Raw genomic sequence first — 7,829 nt, 5'->3', positions numbered from 1 at the left:
AACATATTAACAAAATAAAATAAATAGATTAGATATGTACAAGTAAAATAGAGTAATAAATATGAACAAACATATATAAATATATACAGGTGCTGTGGGGAAGGGAAGGAGGTAAGATGAGTGGGATGGAGAGGGGGACGAGGGGGAGAGCACTCAATAAACACCACTGATTGATTGATTAGACATGGTCCTTGTCCCTCGTGGACTTGGCCCATAGTATCAGCATAATAAATTCCATAATATACTCCCTTTCCCACATGGAGCTCATAGACTAAGTAGATGGAAGAACAGATATTTAATCTTCATAGCTTTAATTCTATTTGTTCTGATGATTTTGACACCTGTCTACATTTTGTTTTGTTGTCTGTCTCCCCCTTCTAGACTGTGAGCCCACTGTTGGGTAGGGACCGTCTCTATATGTTGCCGACTTGTACTTCCCAAGCGCTTAGTCCAGTGCTCTGCACACAGTAAGCGCTCAATAAATACGATTGAATGAATGAATAATTGAAAGCTGATTTAATTTGAAAGGCTCAATGCTAGAAAATTAGGCATTACACAAATCACAGCAACACTATCCCATCTCCAGCCCTCGAGGGTGGAGGTGGGGAAATCTTTCAGAAACCCTGAGAGGGAAATAATAAACAAGCACTTAGTTCCCTTACAATTCTTCATAGCTTTTCCTCTAGATGTCAAAATCATAATAATAATGGTATTTGTTAAGCGCTAACTATGTGCCGGGCACTGTTCTAAGTACTGGTGTACGTACAAAGTAATTGGGTTGGACACAGTCCCTATCCCCCATAGGGCTCACAGTCTTACATTTTTACAGATGAGGGAACTGAGGCCCAGAGAAGTTAAGTGATTTGCCCAAGGTCACACAGCAGGCAAGTGGCAGAGCCGGGATTAGAACCCATTGCCTCTGAAACCCAGATCTGTGCTGTAGCCACAGAGCCATGCCGCTCTAGAAAATTGGGTCGGACCCAAAATGACACTGGAGGTTGAAATGAAACAGCGGCACTTCTAGGACGAAGAAAATCCTTTGTGACCAGGAGTAGTGGGCACGGCCTAATGGTTAGGAAGAGATCATCAAAAACCATGTTTTCTCTCCCCCAAATTAGCATAATGTACCGGAATGAGTGTTTTCACAGTGATTTTCGGAGAGAACACGACAGCCAAATCAGGACCGTTCTTCCAACAATGCAACTCTGCCTGGATAATAACAATAATAATAATGACGGTATTTCTTAAGCGCTTACTATGTGCCAGGCACTGTTCTAAGCACTGGGGTAGACGTAAGGTAATTAGGTTGTCCCACGTGGGGTTCACAGTCTTAATCCCCATTCTACAGAGGAGGTAACTGAGGCACAGAGAAGTGAAGTGACTTGCCCAAAGTCACACAGCTGACAAGTGGCGGGGCCGGGATTAGAACCCACGACCTCTGACTCCAAAGCCCGGGCTCTTGCCATTAAGCTACGCTGCTTCGTAGGATGGAACATAATGTGATGCTCAAATAAATGATTAGATGCACATTGCAGATGTGCATTATACAGTGCACAGTTTTCTCCTTTCGTCGAAAACATCGTCCCTGGGTTAGAGAAATGACTACATCACTACAGATCCAACCCTATTAACAGTTATTAGGAGATTTTCCCCTTGGTCAACTGCCAAATTCTCCAAGTACCAAATTCATCAATGCCTCAAATAGTCATCGATAAGACCGTATTTCCCTCAAACAAGTCTGCACCTGGGCTGAAGTAGCTTTAGACCCAATCAGATATTCCAACTCAATGCAAAGTAGTCTTTATTTTTATTATTAATAATAATAATGGCATTTGTTAAATGCTTAACTGTGTACCAGGCACTGTACTAAGCGCTGGGGTGGATACGAGCAGATTGGGTTGGACACAATCCCGGTCCCACGTGGGGCTCACAGTCTCAATCCCCATTTTACAGATGAGGGAACCGAGGCCCAGAGAAATGACTTGGCCAAGGTCACCCAGCAGACAAGGGGCAGAGCCAGGATGAAAACCCAATGGGAAGGGACTGTCTCTATATGTTGCCAACTTGTACTTCCCAAGCGCTTAGTACAGTGCTCTGCACACAGTAAGCGCTCAATAAACACGATTGATGATGATTAGAACCCATTTTATCAACCTGCGCCGGTGGCCAAACTAGCCCTTGTGGGTCAGTGCCTCTTCCTTGGAGGCTGGGGAGCTACAGCATATCAATCAATCAATCAATCGATCGTATTTATTGAGCGCTTACTGTGTGCAGAGCACTGTACTAAGCGCTTGGGAAGTACAAGTTGGCAACATATAGAGACGGTCCCTACCCAACAGTGGGCTCACAGTCTAAAAAGCATATCACCGGCATTTACTCATTGGGAGGACTGTGGGAGGATTCTTTCTTAGTTCATGTTCATGTCATGTCATGTCTTTTAGACTGTGAGCCCACTGTTGGGTAGGGACCATCTCTATATGTTGCCAACTTGTACTTCCCAAGCGCTTAGTACAGTGCTCTGCACATAGTAAGCGCTCAATAAATACGATCGATGATGATGAATCCTTGCCTTTCTATGCCTCCTAAATGGATCCGTCCAATTAGAGAGGCACCCTGGTCCTAGACCTGGCTTGATTTTCCTCGGTTTCCTCATCTATAAAATGCAGGCGCCTCTTAGATTGTGAGTCCTATGTGGGACAGGGATTGGATCTGATCTTCGACCAACCTGCTACTGCTTATTTCCCCCCTCAAATACTGCATCAACCTCCTGGCTGGCCTCCCTCCCTCCTGTCTCTCCCCTCTCCAGTCCATACTTACCTCCTGCTGCTTGCATGATTTTTCAAACAAACAAAAATTCAGTCCACATGTCCCCACTCCTCCAAAACCTCCGGTTGCATCAGATAGAAACACCTTACCGTTGGCTTTAAGGCACTTAATCAGTCCTACCTTGCCTCGCTGATCTCATCATCATCAATCATATTTATTGAGCGCTTACTATGTGCAGAGCACTGGACTAAGCGCTTGGGAAGTACAAATTGGCAACATATAACATATGATCTCCTAAAAGCCAACCCACATACTACACACCTGAAACCATCCTACTCATCATATCCTCCTCCCTTCCTCATCACCCCCCGTCCCTCCCTCTGCCCTACCCCCTTCCCCTCTCCACATCACTTGTATATATTTATTACTCTATTTATTTGTGCATATTCATTGCTCTATTTTATTAAAGTGTATCTAGCTATAATCCTATTTATTCTGATTCATTCAATCATATTTATTGAGTGCTTGCTGCGTGCAAAGCAATGTACTAAGCGCTTGGAAAGTACAAGTCGGCAACATAAGAAAGATGTTCCCTACCCAGCGTGGCTCAGTGGAAAGAGCCCGGGCTTTGGAGTCAGAGGTCACGGGTTCAAATCCCTGCTCCGCCACTTGTCAGCTGTGTGACTTTGGGCAAGTCACTTCACTTCTCTGGGCCTCAGTTCCCTCATCTGCAAAATGGGGATTAAGACTGTGAGCCCCACGTGGGGCAACCTGTTCACCTTGTAACCTCCCCAGCGCTTAGAACAGTGCTTTGCACATAGTAAGCGCTTAATAAATGCTATTAAAAAAAACCCAGGTATTGACACCTGTCTACCTGTTTTGTTTTGTTGTCTGTCTCCCCCTTCTCAACTGTGAGCCCATTGTTGGGTAGGGACCATCTCTATATGTTGCTGATTTGTACTTCCCAAGCGCTTAGTACAGTGCTCTGCATACAGTAAGCGCTCAATAAATACGATTGAATATCTCCACCTTGTGTGTTTTGCTACCGACCCCTCACGTCTCCCCCCTTTCATATTCAACGCTTCACTCCCCATCTGCAAAGCCCTGCTAAAATCATATCTCCTCCAAGACGCCTTTCTTCATTAAGCCCTCACTTCCCCTATTTGTCCATCATGTGCTTGGGTCTCCACCCCTTCATTATCCAACTCACCCTCAGCCCCACAGCACTTACATTATCTGTGATTGATTTTATTGTCTCCCTCTCTAATGATAATAATAAATAATAATAATACTTATGTTATTTGTAAAGCACTTACTATGTGTACTAAGCACTAGGGTGGATACAAGCAAATCAAGTTGGACACAGTCCCTGTCCCATGTGGGGCTCACAGTTTCGATTCCCATTTTACAGATAAGAATGATGGGGTTTTTTTTTGATGGCATTTATTAAGCGCTTACTATGTGCAAAGCACTGTTCTAAGCACTGGGGGGATACAAGGTCATCATCATCATCAATCATATTTATTGAGCACTTACTGTGTGCAGAGCACTGTACTAAGCACTTGGGAAGTACAAGTTGGCAACCTATAGAGACAGTCCCTACCCAACAGTGGGCTCACAGTCTAAAAGGTGATCAGGTTGTTCCACATGGGGCTCACAGTCTTAGTCCCCATTTTACAGATGACGTAACTGAGGCCCAGAGAAGTTAAGCGACTTGCCCAAAGTCACACAGCTGACGAGTGGCGGAGCCGGGAAGCGCTTACTACGTGCCAAGGACTGTTCTAAGCGCTGGGAACTGAGGCCCAGAGAAGTGAAGTGACTTGCCCCAGGTCACACAGCAGACAAGTGGTGGAGCCGGGATTGGAACCCAGGACCTTCTGACTCCCAGGGCCATGCTTCTCTTGTCTGTAAGCTGTTTGTGAGCAGGGATGGTGTCTACTAACTCTTTTGTATCGTAGTCTCCCAAGCACATCATCATCATCAATCGTATTTATTGAGCGCATACTATGTGCAGAGCACTGTACTAAGCGCTTGCACATAGTGTGGCGCCCCATAAATACCATGATTGATCTGATTAGCTCGGTACTTAGCAGTGCTGGGCACATGGTAAGTGCTTAATAAATACCTTGGTTATGTAATTGGCATGTTCTGAGGACCCACACGGGCACAAGAGCACAAGGACTGAAGAGGCCGGAGTTGACTCTCCCTAACAGCTGAATAAAAAATGAGATGGTTGAAAATCCCTTCATTAGCTAAGTACCAAACAGCAGTGGGAGAGTGGTCCTCTCCCTAGATTCATTTCCCGATTTGTTTTGTGAAATCACAGATAAGGTGGTGGAAACAGTGATGCGCTTTACTGTTAATTAACTGCCTCGGATGTGCTGATGCACAGAAAGAGTCCCAAGTCTAATTAAAGAACCTTTAATGTGGTCTGATCAATGGCAGATTCACCAAGGACACAGCAGTGCGATGCAGGTGCATAAACGTATTAGCAAACCCAGCAGCAATGAGGTTGTTTGGCAGAAGGAAAAACAGGTGACTTTTGGAGGAAGCTTGGGCGTTCCTTAGTTTACAGGAACATTATTTCCGGGATTCCAAATTTCAGGCTTTACTGGGGAAACGGCGCACAAAGGATATGTAAACTCCGGCCTGAGCATCTCCTGCTCACCGAAGATTTTATACTCAATCATATTTATTGAGAGTATTCTATGTGCAGAACATTTTACTAAGTGCTTGGGAGAGTACACGATAACAGAGTTGGTAGACACGGAGCGAGAAGCGGCATGGTGTAGCGGAAACAGCACAGGCCTGGCAGTCGGAAGATCACACGTTCTAACTCCGGTTCCACCACTTGTCTGCTGTGTGACCTCAGACAAATCACTTCTATGTGCCTCAGTTTCCTCATCCGTAAAATGAGGATTGAGACGGTGAGCCCCATGTGGGACAGGGACTGTGTCCAACCCGATTTGCTTGCATCCGCCCCATGTCACCTGTCTACATGTTTTATTTTGTCGTCTGTCTCCCCCTTCTAGACTGTGAGCCCGTTGTTGTGTAAGGACCGTCTCTATATGTTGCCGGCTTGTACTTCCCAAGCGCTTAGTACAGTGCTCTGCACACAGTAAGTGCTCAATAAATAAGATTGAATGAATGAACTTACAGTGCCTGGCTCGTAGTAAGCACTTAAATACCATTATTATTATTATTATACTCCCTTGCCCAAAATCAATCCATTGTAAGGCCTCTTGGAGGAGATTTGATTTTAATAAGACCTTGAATCAATCAATCAATTGTATTTATTGAGCGCTTACTGTGTGCAGAGCACTGTACTAAGCGCTTGGGAAGTACAAGTTGGCAACATATTTTGATTTTAATAAGACCTTGAATCAATCAATTGTATTTATTGAGCGCTTACTGTGTGCAGAGCACTGTACTAAGCGCTTGGGAAGTACAAGTTGGCAACATATTTTGATTTTAATAAGACCTTGAAGGAAGGAAGAGGGATCATCTGTTGGATAGGAAAGGGGAGGGATTTCCAGGGCAGAGGTAGGTCGTGGGTGAGGGGTCGGCGGAGAGATAGACAAGATCAGAAACCAGTGAATAGGTTGGTGTTCAGAGGAGCGAAGTGAACACGCTGGGTTGTAGAAGGAATTTCAGCGAGGTAAGAGAGGAAGGGTGAAGTTGACAGGTGAAGTGCTTTAAAGCCAATTGTAAGGAGTTTCTGTTGGATGTGGAGGTGGATAGGCAACCACGGGAAGTTTCTGAACAGTTTAGAAAAATTATCCAGTCAGCAGAGTGATGTAAGGATTGGAGTGGGGAAGGACAGGAGGCAGGGAGGCCAGCAAGGAGGCTGATGAAGTAGTCAAGATGGGATAGGGTAAGTGCTCGGATCAACATGGTGGCAGTTTGGATGGAAGGAAAGTGCAGATTTTAGTGATGCTGCAAAGGTAGAACTGACAGGATTTGGTGATGTGGGCTGAATGACAGGTATGAGTCGAGGAGGATGCCAAGGTTACAGGCTTGTGAAGCAGGAAGGGTGGTGGTGTTTACAGAGATAATAATAATAATGATGGCATTTGTTAAGCGCTTACTATATGTGCAGAGCACTGTTCTAAGCGCTGGGGGGAGATACCAAGTGATCAAGTTGTCCCATGTGGGGCTCACAGTCGTAATCCCCATTTTACAGATGAGGAAACTGAGGCCCAGAGAAATGAAGTGACTTGCCCAAGGTCACAGCAGATGTGGCGGAGCCAGGATTCGAACCCATGACCTCTGGCTCCAAAGCCCGGGCTCTTTCCCAGCGCTTAGACTGAGCCCCTTCCTTCCTCTCCCCCTCGTCCCCCTCTCCATCCCCCCTTCTTACCTCCTTCCCTTCCCCACAGCACCTGTATATATGTATATATGTTTGTACATATTTATTACTCTATTTGTTTATGTATTTATTTTACTTGTACATATCTATTCTATTTATTTTACTTTGTTAGTATGTTTGGTTTTGTTCTCTGTCTCCCCCTTATAGACTGTGAGCCCACTGTTGGATAGGGACTGTCTCTATATGTTGCCAATTTGTACTTCCCAAGCGCTTAGCACAGTGCTCTGCACATAGTAAGCGCTCAATAAATACGATTGATGATGACGATGATGATGCTTAGTACAGTGCTCTGCACACAGTAAGCGCTCAATAAATACGATTGAATGAATGAAAAGTCAGGGTTTGGATGGGAAAATGAGGAGTTCTGTTTTGGACAAGTTAACTTTGAGGGGTTGGCAGGATAACCAAATAGAGATCTCCAGAAGGCAAGAGGAATTATGAGATAGGGAAGGAGGAAAATCAGGGTTGGAAATGTAGATTTGAGAATCGTCCACATAGAGATGGCAACTGAAGCCATGGACATGAATGAGTTCCTCAAGAGAGTTGGTGTAGATGGAGAATAAAAAGGGACCCCGAACTGAGCTTTGAGGGATTTCCAGAGTTGGAAGCCAGAGGAGGAGCCCTCAAAAGAGACAGAAAATTAGCAGCCAGAGAGATAGGAGAACCAGGAGAAGGCAGTAGCAGTGAAGCCAAG

This window comes from Tachyglossus aculeatus, chromosome 2, assembly GCF_015852505.1.
Source record: "Tachyglossus aculeatus isolate mTacAcu1 chromosome 2, mTacAcu1.pri, whole genome shotgun sequence".
Lineage (NCBI taxonomy): Eukaryota > Metazoa > Chordata > Mammalia > Monotremata > Tachyglossidae > Tachyglossus > Tachyglossus aculeatus.
Note: the sequence above shows the minus strand (reverse complement) of the source record.